Here is a 15,635-nt window from a genome sequence, read left to right on the forward strand (position 1 = left end):
ACATAAAAATGTATGCCTCCTGCATGGATGTGAAAGTGTGTATATAATCAAATTTCAAAAACAAATAAAATTGTAAGATTTCAAAAACAAATAAAATTTTTATATAAAAAAATAACAGGTTGTTACATATTTTGCAGCTCAATAAAAGCAATGATAAAAAACTCTTTAGAAAACTGGCTAAAGGACAGTAACTGAGAATTCATAAATGAAGAATTAGAAATGATATGTAAACCAATGTAAGAATGTTCTTCCACAGAGGAATATGAATTAAAATAGCAGAGAGATAATTGTTTTACATCCATCATGCCAGAGAAGAGTAAATAATTCCAAGAACCAGGTTAGTGAAAACATAGAGAAATAGATACTTTCACACTTGCTGATGGGTATGTACATCACAACATTTTTGGGAAAGTGAATTTTCCATTATGTATCAAAAGGCATAAAACTATAATACCATTAACCTAGAAATTCCAAAGAAATCAGAGTGCACAAAAAAATTTGTACGAAGAAATTACTGCACATTGTTTATGATAACATAAGAATGATGGTTAATAATCATTGACCTCTTGTGATTTTCCATAAATTAGCTCATTTAATCCCTTATATAACCCTCTGAACAGGTACTATTATTATCTCCATTTGATAAATGAGAAAACTGAGGGCCAGAGAAGCCACAAAACCTGTTAAAGTTTACACATTGTTTGTAATAACAAAACAAAATATTAGATAAAGCCTAACTATTTAATAATAGTTGTTTGGTTTATTATATTTCTGCAATACATAAAAAGGTATTCATGTAGTCATTAAAATGATATTGTAGAATAGTTAATGACTTGGAAGAATGTTCATGGTACACTGTTAAATGAAACAAGCTAGTTTCCCAATAGTATAAACTTTATAATCCCATAAAAAAGGAAACAAAAAATTTGTTCATTTGCTTAGAACAAATACTAGCACCAAATACCAACAGTGATTACTTCTGGGTGTTGTGACTGTGGGTCAGTTTTCATTTTACTCTTACAGCCTCTCTTTGTTTTTAAATTTTCTACAGTGAACATTAATCTTTTATAATGAAAACCTTTCTTTAAATCAAGATATATTTTGATAATTTGTATATAAGCATCAGGGTGGGAGGGTCTTCTAATTGTCACTTATATGTGTAGCTTGATACTAGAGATTAGAAACAAAGGGAGGAATTTCCCAAAGTCAAGTATAGGTCATATTTATCACTTCAGGATTCTGCTATAAAAAAATATATATATTCTACTTAGCCTCTGGCATACAGGTTTTTTTTTTTTTTTGGTATGCGGGCCTCTCACTGCTGTGGCCTCTCCCTGCTGTGGCCTCTCCCGTTGCGGAGCACAGGCTCCGGACGCGCAGGCCTAGCGGCCATGGCTCACGGGCCCAGTCGCTCCGCGGCATGTGGGATCTCCCCGGACCAGGGCACGAACCCGTGTCCCCTGCATCGGCAGGCAGATTCTCAACCACTGCGCCACCAGGGAAGCCCTGGCATACAGGTTTAATGGTGCTGAAAATAGATTTATTATAAAGAAAGTGGAAATTTGACATCAATATCTTTTGGACCTTTCTACCTCACCCCACCTGCTGCCCTAATCTCATTGTTTATCCATCAGTTGCATGTCACACCATTCTAAGTCTTCAGGGTTCCAAACATGACTCATAGGCCAATTGTAAATGGAGGGTTGGTACTTGAGGAGAAAATCTCAGACTAGCACCTACTAAATTCCAAACAATGTGCTAAACTCTATGCATAGACACCCTTTGTTTCTCACACAGTTTAAGAGAGACAGTATAAGCATATGGAAGATTACTTAAGAATAAATTTCTGTAAAAATAAATGTAAACCTAGGGGAGACTTTAGGAAAAGTAAGTGATTTCCAGTGACCTAGATGCTCATTACTTACTTTAGAATGTAGTGTAGTCTCTGTGGATTAGAGTGCTTTTATAAGACTTCATGATTTAAGGGACTTCCCTTGTGGCACAGTGGTTAAGAATCCGCCTGCCAATGCAGGAGACACGGGTTCGAACCCTGGTCCAGGAAGATCCCACATGCCGCGGAGCAACTAAGCCCGTGTGCCATAACTACTGAGCCTGTGCTCTACAGCCTGGAAGCCACAACTACTGAAGCCCACGAGCCACAACTACTGAAGTCTGCGCGCCTAGAGCCCGTGCTCCACCACAAGAGAAGCCACCACAATGAGAAGCCCGCGCACCGCAACGAAGAGTAGCCCCCGCTCACCGCAACTAGAGAAAGCCCGTGCACAGCAAAAAAGACCCAACACAGCCAAAAATAAATAAATAAGTAAATTTAAGACTTCATGATTTAAGAGGGATCTTAACTGACCCCCAAATGCCCCACCTTTGAACAGATGAAGGCACGAGTCAAGGGTAGCTATAGTGTAGTGGAAAGTGCACCAGACTGAAAGGCAAAACATGAGAAAGCAAGTGCTTCTTTTGCTGCTGCCCAGAGGGAGAAACACAAACAAATAAATGACTTTACTGAGGTTTAATTTCTTCTTTATAAAATGCAGGAAATATGTTACCTACCTCACAAGGTTATTGGAGAGTAATGAATGAGAGGAAGAGAGATAGGAAATCAAATGACAGAAGTAGTTTGGGATCAAATAGTGTAGGTCATAATGTATTGAAAATATGGATTACATTTAACAAGGAAAATGATACTTTTGGGTAGAACTGTAATGTCAGTTTTATATGGGAATGGCTGATGGCAGACTTGTCTTCATGACACAAATAGTTACTGAGTGCCGACTGTGGGCCAAGTACTGGGTTAAGTGATGGTGAGAAAGATCAGAGATGGATTAGACATTATTTCTGCTCTCAAGTAGCTTCTAGTTTGTGGAATAAAGATAATTAAGTTTAATAATTACGCTTAGGGTCTGTCCTCATCGCTATAGACATATACAAAAGTAACTATTTCCTCTGCCCTGAGACATGAAGAAATTTTCCCCTCCATCTGAGTCTTGTTGTATGGTAATACTTAACCAGATGGAAAAAGTAGAGTCAACTTATCATATGAGCAAGAGAGAGCAAGAGGTTTTTGGAGTCACATAGCTCCTCCTCTGTGCCCATCAGCCTTCAAAGACTACCTTCAACCTCCAACAAATCACATTATGTTGGAAATGTTAACTTATATGTCTGCTTCTGGTCTATAGGAGGGATGTTCCTGAGGGTAGCAATCCCTTTTATCTCTAATCCTGTACTACACAGGATGTGGAGTACAAAAGGAATTTAAAAGTCTCTTTCCCTCTCAATAATACGTCAATCAAGAATCATGTTTTCTTTCTGTCCCCAGCATCTAACCCAGTGTCTGGCACATTGCAGGGTACCAATAAATATTAAGTGAAGGAACAAATGGTAATATGCAGCCTCAGCATAGGTGTTAAATGACCAGAGGTGACATATTAACTGACTTGTCTTAGCTTCTGATCTAAAAGAGGAAAGCAAAACATACATGTAGTCAAAAAACACCTGAGAATAGTTTATGTTTAATATACTATTTAATTAGATTTAGATGAATACAATGAGGGCAAGCCGGACAGATAAGTGCAAATAAGTGATCAAAATGAGAGACTGAAGTGAAAAGTCAAAGCAAGTTTCCAGCAAGCTATAAGGGTATGTGACTAAACGTGGCTATTGACAAAGGGGACGCAATGTCTCCAACATTTGTGGATGAAATATTAGAAATGTGTGACTTGAATTGCCTATCCACACTGTCCACACTGAATGTAATGTTACAGAGTCAATTTTTAACTTAATTCCTTCCATATGAGTGATGTATCCCCACTCTTGCTCTCATGTGGATCTTCATCAAAAGACTGAAGTAAGACAAGGCAGTATTATTCCTACTACTCAGAGGAGAAAACTGAGGCATCAAGTGGTTACATTGCCCTGGGTGCTGAGGAGTCCAGCTCATGGCCTGTGATCTTTTTACTAATTGAGTCATCTTTTTATCTATGGGCCTTGTGTCACTATCCTAAGACATGACTCCAGGCTTATTTTCTTCCGCCTTTGTTTTAATGGAGAAGGGGCCCAGAAACAGGGGCCCAGAAACCGTTATCCAGAAGTTGCTAAACGTCAGGACCATGGAGGCAGGCTTTATGGATTTCTTTAGGGAGCTTCATTAACTTGACTAACTAGAAAGTGGAGATTTGCAGACTTGTCAGCTTGTAGGGGTGAGGAGACAGAGTCAATAGGATGTGTGCTCAGGACACATGGTACTGTGATAAGCCACTAACCATTCCTGGCAGATGAACAGTATGTTTGCATTTGGTCCACTGTAAACAAGGGTGATAACTGAGTCAGCAGCACGTGACAGGAAGAGCCACAGATTTGGAGTTTACCTGAACTGGATAAGAATCCTGATTCAACCAATTATTAACCTTGAGAGTATAAAATGACTACTTAAATTCTCTGAGCTTAATTTTTGCCTCTGTAAAATAGGAGGTATTCTACTTGTACGTGGCCCCTGTGATAATTCATACTAATGGACTCTGGGTAGATATAGTGTCATGAAAACCACATTTATCTTTATTCTCTAAATGAAAATAAAGGATGTCCTAAATTATACAAACCCACAGAGGAAAAGGGAAAGGAGAAGAGATAAAAGCAATAAATGTTGGGAGCTGTGAAGTAGATAGACAACTGTTAAGTGAGCATATCCAAGGAAGCTCAACTCTAAACTTGTAGTGAGAAAAACTAAAAAGCCATTGGGTATATAATGCACATTAAACCCTCTTAAAATAATTTTTTAAAAGGCAGGAATTGGGTGTCAGGTACTTCTGGGAATGGGGATAAAGGTGAACAAAAATAGGGACTGCTAGAAAGTTTGTATAAGAAGCAGTTGAATCCCCATATAACCTCCCCCACTCTGTCCTCCAACTATTAAAAGACTGAAAAGGATTAAATAGGGGTTTTTGATAACTTATCAATCATAGTTGTTGAAAAAGTACTTTACTGACAATAGAGGGGTTAAGTGTGTGTTTACACACAAAGACTGAGACCCTCAGTACTCTTCCCTCCCATGAAGGCTCCAGACAGGAGTTTCAAAATTCCCTAAAAGGGTAAAATGATTAACCCAAGAGGAACGACATAAAGTAAACAAACCAGGCAGATGACCCTACAATTATATCCACAGCTACAAGTCACAAACATTGTCTCAAACTTCCAAATATAATTTTAGCTCCCAGCTCTTAAATATAAGCAGACAACTAAAAGTCACAGACAACTGAAAAATAGCTCTAATATATATAAAGATATATAATGAACCAACAGAAAAAAAAAAGCAATTCTGAATAAATTAAAACTATAAAAATTAAACTTAAAAAAATTAGTTGACAGTCTCAGAGGACTAAGAGTAGATATTTATTCTACTGATATTAAGAATAGGATGCGAGACTTCCCTGGTGGCGCAGTGGTTGAGAATCCGCCTGCTGATGCAGGGGACACGGGTTCATGCCCTGGTCTGGGAAGATCCCACATGCCATGGAGCAGCTGGGCCCGTGAGCCATGGCCACTGAGCCTGTGCATCCGGAGCCTGTGCTCCGCGACAGGAGAGGCCCGCGTACCACAAAAACAAAAAACAAAAACAAAAAAACAAACAACAAAAAAAGAATAGGATGCTATAGTAAGGTAAAATAAAGAACTCTTAGTAATTATATGTAATTATTTTATATTCATATACTGATACATAATTTTGCTTTATATAAGAACATATATAGATGTAGATTTTTCATATATGTATAACAGCAGAAATCAAAATTCAATAATGTGCTTCAAATATAATGTTGACAAAATAGTGATGAAAGTGGAATAAAAAATATAAAGAGAAAGAAAATAAGAGTGAAAATGTATGAAAATTAGAAGATAATTATGGGAGGTCCATCATCAAAATAATAGGAGTTTTAAAACTACCATAACCAAAAAATAAAGATTAAAAATTTGTGGAGGAAATTTTTAATAGGATACTTCAAGAAGTTTTTATGTTAGGAAAAACATTTGGTTATTGATTGAAAGGGTTCACTAAATGTCCAGCAAAATCATTGTAGTAGTATTTACAATAGCCAGGACATGGAAGCAACCTAAATGTCCATCGACAGATGAATATATAAAGAAGATGTGGTACATATATACAATGGAATATTACTTAGCCATAAAAAAGCATGAAATAATGCCATTTGCAGCAACATGGATGAACCTGGAGATTATCATACTAAGTGAAGTAAGTCAGACAGAGAAAGACAAATATCATATGATGTCACTTATATGTGGAATTGAATAAAAAATGATACAAAAAAAAAGAAATGAAAATAGATCCACACTATATAAAGAACATCACATCACTCTTTCCCCATTCAGGTCCAAGGTATATTATATAGTGACTAAGATACTGCAATAGCCTAATAAGCCTTTCAGTTCTTGTCCATCTTTAATCATATGTGTATCATAAATGACCAAAGCAGCAACTTTTAAGTTAATATTCTCCAAGGCTTCCCATCACACTTAGAATACATTCAAAATTCTATCTCTGACTTACAAGACTCCCCATAATTAACTCCTGAATCCTCTCACGTGCAATTCTCTCCATTCAGCTACCCTGGCTTCCTTGTTGATGCCTAGTGACACCAAACTCAGACCTTGCCACTGGCTTTTTCCATTGGCCTGGAATTTTTTTTTTCTTCTAGGATATATTTACATTTCTTCCTCATAATTTTTTTCTTCCTTCATAATTTTATTCAGGTTTTCATGTAATGCAATCTCTTCAGACTTCCACTGACATTATAATCAATATTTTACTTCCATTGCTCTTCCTTTGCTTTCCATTACTTTTTCTCAAGGTACTTCTTGTTAATTGAATAAATGAATAAATAAATGAGTTTTCTTATTCTCTTTGCTACAAGATATAAGCTCCATGCTGGCAGAACATGTTTCATTTTTTTGCAAAACTAATATCTAGAACTGTGCTTGGCAAAGACGAAGCACTTACTACACTTCTACTGAGTAAAATAAATAAATTTTTAGATATGTTCCATCTGCTTTCACCCATACCTAGAACTCTGCTTCCCTAAATTCCATTAAAAATAATAAAACAAAAAAAAACTTGGCCAGGGGTTTTCTTTACTTTTTAAATAGCCTCCTGGAGGGGAGTCCAGTAGATTTTACCTAGCTTTACCAAAAGTGGGGAGAAAAGCTAGAACAGATGTTCCCGACAAGGGAACCTGGAGGAACATGGTCTAAGGAGGTCTCCTAACTGTTTCCTTACAAGGATCTAGGAAGACAGGTGATCTCAGAGGGAAACAGCTGTGTGGTGTTTCTGGAAGACTAAATCCTGATGGTTTACTTTGTTAATGACCCATCTTCAAATTTAGCTCACAATTTTTTACCTCCCTATCTTATGGACCTGTAAAGCAAAATGTTAGCAGTGGGCAATGTTCTGGAAGGTGTAGGATGCCAAGAACCTATATTCAACACTGACGGGAGGGAAAGGAACTCCTATAGGTCCTATTGTAGAACTTGCTTCCATCTCAGTGGGATGATGCTTCAGAAAAAAAATTAAATTTGACTCAGAGAAATTCAAAACCTATGACTTTCTTACTCTTATCCAGGAAGTAAAGCTCATTCTTCCTGTACATGGAATGTTTTACCCATTTCATATAACAGAAACAAAAATGGTCTTAGTTCCACCAGAAATTTTGACTTTCACATTCAAAACAACAAGTGTACACTGAGTATGAATGATCCAGATGCTATGGGGGCAATAATCAAATACAAGTCATAATCTACATGGGAATAAAACCTATACATCTGAAAAGATACGGTAATTCCTCCATTCTAAGAAGCCATGCACATAAGATGGACAATTTAATAACGACTTTTCATTGGGAGAAAACAACCACTGTCATTATTTAGTTGAGCATACTAGTTCTAACACATATCCTGTCCTGAATATTATTTTGACAAACTGTGCCTTAGAATAAAGAAAATATAAGAATTGACAATGTGAGGGAGAGAATGATAAAAGCCATATGAGTGAATAGATGCTAAATGATTTATGAGACATGAAACAGAACCAGTGGGAAAAGTCTGTGTACTCTAGAGTAAATGAAGAGACCACTGGGTAAGCAAAGGCATGCTCTCTATACATAAACTGCATGTCAATGCCTGTATCTGTGACCATGACCAGACAGATAGACCCCACCAACATTCAGGCCTTATTTCCTCATTGTTGGGTGTAAAAGTTTGGTTTTCCTTCAGTCCATCCTCTAAATTAAGAGATCATCAATAGGCCTGATTCTATACACAGAGGTACTTTCTTTGGTACCCAAATATCTTTGAAATAATAGAATTCAGTTGCTAACATTTTTGAAAAGTTATGAGGATTTGCATAGAGACCAGATCTGAACTCTGGCAACACTAGGTCTCATTGTCACCTGCCAATAGTCAATGACACGTGAGTAATTTAGCCAATTCAGACTGGGCAGGTATTATCTAGTTAACCTTCTCTCATTTAGGTTTCTAACCTGGTCCCTATGGGTATGTTTATTTGCCCCTTGAACTCTAAATAAAGTCTCCATTATGTTCTCCCTCCTCTTGGGTTTGGAAGCTATCTGCCTGTGTTGTCATGCTGACTCTAGCACTTACTATGTGCTTTTGGTCAAGTTACTTAACCATCCTATGCCTCAGTTACCTCCTCTATAAAATAGAATTATAAATAGTACTTACCTCATTGGATTCTAAAAAGATTCAATTATTTATTTCTGGCAAAACACTTGGAACTGTCCCTGGCAAATAGTAGGTTCTCATTGTTACTGTCATCATGATCATCATCACCCTTCAAGACCTAGTTAGAATGTGGCCTTCTAAGCAAAACCTTTCTTGACTATCCACACCTCAACATAGTTCATTCTTATTTGCCCAACTTTGTAACTAGTAAAAATCTCTACAGGCCCTAAAAATCTTGTATTAAAAATATTAGCATATGTCACTCTCCTCTATCAAATCACAATCTCATGGATGACAAGGGCTATGTTTTATTCATCTCTGCATTCCCAGAGTCTGACAAAATAAGCATTACACAATAGAAAATGCATGCTTGATGGATCTTTTATTCACATGTTTTTACTTGGCATTTTATTATTGAACATTATATACATTCGAACATGAGTACGCCTAGTGACCAAATGGCAGAGGACAAAAATCCATCAATATGTATTATTATTTGTGTTAATAGCAATAAATATTTTATCTCCACACTCATCTGTTATTTTTATCTCTCAGTGATATTTTTCTCAGGGAAAGAATTAAATCTGAGCTATGTTTTTCAAACTCTAAAAAGTGTTTGCAGTGGATTCTACAAATGTGTCTTCGTATCCACAGCCTGTATCACAGGGTCTGGCATATAGGAGGCACCTTCTAGAAGTCATTGAAGGAGTGAATAACTTAATGAATAAATGTATGAAAGAATGCCATTCTCCATCTGGAGACTGACTCCTATTAAGAGAGCAGGGACTCAGGTCTCAACTGAAGAGCCCTGGAGCAATTCTTAACCCCCCTCTCTCTCTGCCTAACCACATCACAGTATCTAAGGACACTGCATTTCCAGATCTGCAAGTGAACTGGTAGTGCCTTCTTTACCCTGTTGGTTGCTCATACAAAACCAGGGGAGGCAGTAAAGGGCTTGGAAGACATTTAAAGTAACTTTTAGGAAAAGGGTGGAAACAGTTCAAAATGACTTTCTCCCACAATGACACAGATGCATGTTGAAGGAGAACATAGTAATAGTTCTTACTGAATGTGAAAAAGAAGTAACCTTTTACTTCCCTAGTGAAGATGTGAAAAGGACATGTAGAAGCTATACACATTGTGGTAAAGAGGCAGAAATTCAAAATGTTTTTTGACACCTAATAAGAAAGGCTTCTATAGAACCAATACATTTTACTGAAAATAGTATCTTGCATTTTGAATGTAGTTAGCAATTACTCATGTGTTCATCAATTTGATAGTCAAGTCAACTACGGGAGGTGAGACAGTATTAACCTAAATTGTCTGATGAGGTAACTGAGGTTTAGGATTTTTAAGTCCCAAAGTTTTATACATATTAGACACAATTCTGTGAAAAATATATATGCATCTCAAATTAAATAAGGTTGACTGACTACCTTTCACTTGCTGCCCTCATATTAATGCCAAACAGTTCATGTACTGTGTTTATAAGTTAGAATATTCTGGATATAAATTTCAAGGATTTGGACTTTCAGAACTATATCTAATTCCTATAATCATTACTTTAAAATTCTCTGACATGTCATACAAGGTGTAATTTCCAGTTTTCAGATCCTCACTGTGGCTTCTCAGCTGTAGGCTGTGGGGTAACATTCTTGAGCAGCTCTCTGTCATTAACACTGACATTAACCTTCATCAATTCCCCTTTCAAAGACAGATTGCTTTTCATTTCACATACCTCTGTCTTGATCTGAATAACCTTTATTGGTACTTAGTTTACCTTTGGGGATTCATTCTTCGAAGATATTATTTTATTGCAACTTTGGAGAAACAAAGAAATATCCCCAACAAGGATGTCTGATATATGGGCAGGAGCAGAAAAAAATCCTCATTTCTTCCTTTAAAGGCTGGTGGCTACTTATATTACCACCATAGGAGCACTATTCCTGTATCCCAGTATACCCCATGGTGTAATAGGGTCAATAAATGTGTAAAGTGTTATATGCCATAATAAATAGCACCCTATCCTTCTCCATAATCATGCCCATCTCTCTTGTAAATACTTACTCAGTGTATGTTGAGCTCCTTGATAACAGAGATCATGGCTGCTTTGCTTACCACTGTCCCTCCCAATAACTGTCAGATACTGATATGTATCAAACACCCGATAAATATATAGTAACTAGGTGACTGTGTCTCTATCCTCTATGGGAGACATAAAATTCACATTTAATTATAAAGAGCACTGGCAGTCCTCCAATCTAGAAACCTTTATCTTCAATGATTTTCTGCTGTACTCTGCATGCCTCCTCCCCCACAAGATTTCTAATGAAAAATGTTAAGCACACAGAAAAGTTGAAGTACTTTTACAAAGAACCACCATATAACTACCATCTATAGTCTACAAAAAACATTTTATTATGCTTGCTTTATTAAATATCTAGCCATCCCTCTGTCTACCCATCATTCCATGGACCTTTTTTTTTCTTTTATATTTCAGAATAAATTGTAGGCAGCCATACATGTCTTCTGAAGTACTTGAGCATGCATATCAATAAGAGCACAACCTTTGTCCATGATTTTTTTTTTAATCTTTTAGGTAAATTTTACATGTTAGGAAGAAACAAATCTTAAGCATGCATTCAATGAGTTAGACATGCATACTCCTCTATAACCCAATCCTCAATCAAGAAACAGAACATCACTTTAAAGATTCTCCCTATTCCTCTTCCCCAAAGTACCCCCCACCACCCCACCAAACTGGCATAACTGTGGATCTGATTTTCCTTCCCATTTGTTTTTTCTTTTTGTTTGTCTGTTTTGTTTTGTTTTTGCCTGTTCTAGCACCTGTAAGGCATTTTTTTTTAGCATAACGTTTCTAAGAATCATTCATATTGCTGTTTCCTTTATAGAGTTGAATACAATTCAAATGCTTTACCAGTACTTTCTCATCTAGAATATATTCTTGCCCTGCCTAACCTCGAGGCCTCAGCTCTCTTCCTCTCCCCAGTGATTCACCATGCTTCAGCCACATTTTCTTCTCATGCTCCTAGAAACACAAGCTCTTTCTCAGATTGCTTTTGCTTGAACTTGCTGTTCCCTCCACCCAGAGCAAAAGTCACCTGTCTCTACATCTAAGGGCTTCCTTTGCGGCCTTTGGGCCTCAGCCCACTTATCATCTCAGCAGCCTCTCTCCAATCGCCTTATCTAAAGTAGTTTCCTTGTCCCTGATTATTTACTATCACAGCATTTTATTAACTCTTATCACAAGCTACAGCTCTCTTGTTTGTTGGCTTATTTATCTCTTACTTCTCTTATGAGAAGCTATGTAAGGCTAGGCCCCATTAATGTCTTTTCTGTTATTCTTGGTATCTTCAGAATAAGCACAATTGGGGGCATGCAGTAGGTATTTTTTCAGAATTTGTTGTCAAGATATATCTAACTTTGGAGTTTTGTTGTCAAATAATACACCTTAATAATATTAACACTCCTTGAAACTACTGTTCTATACAACAAAAATTGGTTTTGATTGCTATTAAAATGCAATACCTGTAGAAAAAAAAATTCCTTAAACTTTCTCAGTCAGTTATATTTAGTGTGAATGTCTTCATAAGTTTTTTTCCTAAAGGTATTTATTAGTAAATAATAGCATTTATTATCTTATGGCCTGTTGGTCTTTCTGAAGCATTTTGACATATGATGTCTCATTTGGTCCTTAAGCCTGGAGAATTATATATTATTATTACAGATATTTTGCAGAAAGTGATAAACAGAAGTTCAAAAGGAGAAGGACTCCTCCAAAATGACACACCTGGTAACAAGTGCAGCCATGTTTCCCATTTAAAATTCTAGGTTCCTTTCCACTATTTCATGCAGAAAGACATTAGGACCCTCAGCAAAACAGTGAAAAAATACCACCAATGTAAAAATGGGGAAATGAGCTTTACAAATATCAACTTCCTCAACCCATTCAATAATCCTTTTTGAGAAAAATTGCTGTCCCCATTTTTTTCAGACTTATTGAGGTATAACTGATAAATAAAAGTTGTGTATATGTAAGGTATACAACATGATGTTTTGATGTATGTACACATTGTGAAATGATTATCATAATCAAGCTAATTAACATAGCCATCACTTCACATAGTTACATTTTTTTGGTGGTGGTGATGAGAAGACTTCAAATTTTCTCTTAACAAATTTCAAGGATACAATATAGTATTATTAACTATAGTCACTATGCTATCCATTAGATCTCCAGAATTCCTACATTCTGAATAACTGAAAGTTGGTACCATTTGATCAACATCTCCCCGTTTTTCCAAACTCCTAACCCCATTCTATTCTACTCTTTGCTTTTATGAGTTCGAGTGTTGATTTCACATTAAGTGAGATCATGCAGTATTTATCTTCCTATGTCTGGTTTATTTCAATTAGTAATATCCTCCAAATTCATCCATGTTGTAACAAATGGCAGAATTTTCTTCTTTCATGGCTGCATAATATTCCTGTGTGTGTGTGTGTGTGTGTGTGTGTGTGTGTGTGTGTGTGTGTGTGTGTATCTCACATTTTCTTTATCCATTGATGGAGGTTTGGGGCTAGGGAACTGTGATCCTGGGAGACTGTTTTGCATTGCATTTGTTTGTCTGATATTTGATAACAACTGCAGTGATAATCAGAGCTCTATTCCATTTTATAGTCCCCCTAGGGTGTATTTTGCAAAACTGGGAGATCTTTAGTATGCTTCTAGAAAGAGAGAGAGGGCTTTTTTAATACTGCATGTCACTGTAATCTTTAGACTCCAGAGAAAAATTGGTTGAGATGAAAAAAACTCTTTTGAAATTCCAAAATTGGCTGTTTTTTCATGTGTAGTTAGACAGAGCTGGCTTGATGAAATACATTTTTTCAGAATTCAGACCCTGCGAAAATTTTTTTAAAAAATTCTAGGAGAAAGCTTGAAGTTAACTAAATAACTTAACTTATTTCAAGTGTTATTTTTTATTTTAAATTTGCCAGGTGAACTTCCATGACACATGCAGTCATGATTCCCTATCTTTCCATTTTCATGTTGTTTGTTGTTAAAAAGAGGGATCCTTGTTTGAAAAAGTTGAGGAAATTGTTGGACCTTACCCTTTTATCTTTGTCCTGCAGGAATTAGATTTTGTTCTTTGTGTGTATGTTTGCATTTGTCTTGTGTGTTAGTGTACCAACTATGGGAAACTGCAATGTATTTCCCAAACACAGCCCCTTGAAGTGCATTATCAAGAATTGGACCACTTTCAGTTATAATATTACTGAGTTAACTTGTAAATTAGCTCTATTTAATTAACTTAAAAGTAAGTGCTTACACATTAAGTACCTCCTAATATTTAGAAAATTGGCCAAAATGAATATCAGGCCCTCATTATCTGGGAAATATTCCATACTGAATTGATATCTGGTATTAAAGTTAGCTTAGGCTTGTCAGTTTGTTAACTATAACACTTCTGTTGTACCTAGGTTTATTAGAGATCAAATAAGACCTTATAACTGTTGCAAATTTGTCAACAAGGAGAATAACTTGATATGCTGAAACTTTAAGTCTATCTAAAATAGCCTCTCCGGATTTTGGTAACTTGAACTAAGTTAAATGGCAAGAATTCATTTCAAATAGGATAAAATATTGGAACATTGGTTGCTGGGCAAATCTAAGTTTACCTGTCTTTGCCTTCTTATGAGAAGAAAACTAAAGCATAAGTTTCCAGTCAGAAAATGCAAACAGTTCACAATTACTTGTCTCTTGGTCTTCACTAAAACTTAAGATTTTTAAGAGTTAATGATTCTAATGTAATAAAAAAAGTTCAGTGTACAGTAGGAAAGTAGGATATATGTTTTGAGTTAAAAAAAAAAGGAGTTTCATGCATGGTCTGGATGAGATTAGATTAAACTTAGTTAGGTAAATGCATTTTGTTGTTAAAAGTAGGCTGGTACAAGACTAGATTTGTTTCTTCTCAGCTAAGAGAACAAGTTTACTTAGATGCTGCTTTTCATAACATTATATGAACTACCCTGCCTTTAAGTGATCTGTATTTGCTTTTGAGATGCTTCTCACTTTGGATAAGAAATAAGTATTGTCTTACAGTGACCTGTGATCTTATTTGAGCAAGTGTTTTGAAACTTTTTGTCAAACTTCCCAAATAACCAATTTTATTTAAAGTTCTTTTCACCTCCAGCTAACTTTGGGATCTTTTAGAGGGCCCCTTAGTCATCTCAGAGAGGAATATTTAACTAGTATTGTTTGTTATGTTGAATTACATGGGAAGCATTGTTAAATGAGTGATAAACCTTCTCAGATTATATGGTATGGATAAATGTTACTACTATAGATATTCTAGAAATTATATAAAGTTCCTGAAATGTAGATATGTCCTGGTACAATCGATCAGCCATAATTCTCATTATATCACAGCAACTTGATTAAGCTTCTTTGTCAACACATGGTGATCAGATTTCTAACCTTGCCTTTTTAAGTCTTTAATAGACAGTTAAGCTGATGCTTTGCAAAAGTGCTTCATCTTCAAGAAGATTCATAGAAAGGACTTTTTGACAAGTACAGGTCTCTAATAAATTATACTGCTGAACTGGTAAGAAATTTAAAATTCTAATGGAAAACCTGATGTCTTCATAAAAAGTTAACAAAAGGATTGGTTACTGAGTAAACTGGTGAATATGGTTATAATGTTTATGGGTTTTGCCTGGAATATTACTGATTTTGATCTGTGTTCTCTAGATATAGGGAAGCCTTTCCCCTCAAGTTACTCATGACTTACAGAAATTTGGTAAATTGTAACTCTGTAAAATTGAAGTATTTTTCTTTTCTCTGGCTGGTGCCTCCA

This window comes from Kogia breviceps, chromosome 7 (assembly GCF_026419965.1).
Source record: "Kogia breviceps isolate mKogBre1 chromosome 7, mKogBre1 haplotype 1, whole genome shotgun sequence".
Taxonomy (NCBI): Eukaryota; Metazoa; Chordata; class Mammalia; order Artiodactyla; family Physeteridae; genus Kogia; species Kogia breviceps.